This window comes from Podarcis filfolensis (assembly GCF_964270895.1).
Source record: "Podarcis filfolensis genome assembly, chromosome: 3".
Lineage (NCBI taxonomy): Eukaryota > Metazoa > Chordata > Lepidosauria > Squamata > Lacertidae > Podarcis > Podarcis filfolensis.
Window position 1 is genome coordinate 114,265,165 of NC_139606.1, and position 1,858 is coordinate 114,267,022.

The following is a 1,858-nucleotide window of genomic DNA, read 5'->3' on the forward strand; positions in this document are numbered from 1 at the left end:
AGCGGGGACCGCCTTCCCCGATGCTGGCTGGCTTCCCATTGGATGCAGGAAGTTCCTGCAGCCAATGGGAAGCTGCGCAAGCCTCTTCTGCGCCGGAAGGAGCGCAGGAAATAGCGTTTGCGCATGTGTGTGTGCGCGTGCATGCCTACACACACACACACACACACACACTGCAGCCCACTGTGGCATCTGCAGGACCGTGAAACGGCCCACACCACAAAAACTTTGCTGACCCCTTGTAAAGGTAAAGGGACCCCTGACCATTAGGTCCAGTCGTGACCGACTCCTTGGTTGCGGCGCTCATCTCGCTTTATTGGCCGAGGGAGCCGGCGTACAGCTTCCAGGTCATGTGGCCAGCATGACTAAGCCGCTTCTGGCAAACCAGAGCAGCGCACGGAAACGCCGTTTACCTTCCCGCCGGGAAGCACTTTTATGTGCTTTTGAACTGCTAGGTTGTAAGGAGCAGGGACCGAGGAAGGGGAGCTCACCCCGTCGCGAGGATTCGAATCGCCAACCTTCTGATCGGCAAGTCCTAGGCTCTGTGGTTTAACCCACAGCGCCACCCGCGTCCCATCTTGTAGCCATACCTTGTAGCCTCCTGCTAAAACTGTTAAGAAATGGAACCCTGATTGCCATCCTCAGGCCTGGTCTGAATGTAGACTACAAGATATCTAGCAAACAGGCCTCCTCTCAAAATGCCTGCAGGTGATCAGGAACTACATGATTGAATACACTATAATGCATACATTTTTAATAGTGGCTATTTAAGAGAACACTGTATCCTTCAGGCTGCATCCTGATCGTTCATGGACTATTAGCAACGGCTTCCTCATGGGCTATTTACAGATTGCCATCTATGAAGAGGGGCCTTATTTCAGGGTCAGAGAGCATCATTTGCCAGCTGAAGTTCCTGGGTTCAACTAGTGGTGCCACCAAGAATGGGCTTTGGGGCAGAAGTCCAAGACTCTACTCAGCAGCACAGTGACTAGGAGGGCCTCAGAAGCAGCTGGTTTTCCACACTGGGAATTAAGTGAAGTAGTAGACATTACAAGTTAAATAAGTGGGGCCCTGTAGGAGCATTAAGTTGAGGGCAGGATGCCTCTGATTGCCATTTCCTGGGACTCACAATGGGGAAAGTGTTGCTGCAGTCAGGTCAGGCTTGTGGGCACCTGCTTGGCTGCTATGAGATGTTGGGTAAGATCAGTGGTGCACTTGGGGCTCTCAAATTTCAGCAGCACCCAGTATGATAGTAAAATTTGTGCTCCATTCAACATCATTGTTATGGCACTCCCCGTGGCACCGGCACCCAGTGTGGCCAAACTGGTTACACTACCCTCAATCCACCTCTGGCAAGATGGGTCTTTGACTTGATCAAACTATGGGGTTATTCTGTAGGTCCTGAAAGACCTACATTGGCTCCTCGTATGTTTCCAAGCACAATTGGTTCCAAGCACAATTGGAGAGCCAGTGTGGTGTTTTGGTTAAGAGCGGTAGATTCGTAATCTGAGGAACCGGGTTCGCGTCTCCACTCCTCCACATGCAGCTGCTGGGTGACCTTGGGCTAGTCACACTTCTTTGAAGTCTCTCAGCCCCACTCACCTCACAGAGTGTTTGTTGTGGGGGAGGAAGGGAAAGGAGAATGTTAGCCGCTTTGAGACTCCTTTGGGTAGTGATAAAGCGGGATATCAAATCCAAACTCTTCTTCTTCAATTCAAAGTGTTGGTGCTGACCTTTAAACCCCTAAATTTCTGATTTGGTTAAGCAACCAACCAAAATGTTACCAGTTGTTCTGCTTAAGGTGAATCCTTACATCCTTTTGGGCTACAAAAGAGAAGAAAAGCAGGTTCTTTGGCAAGTG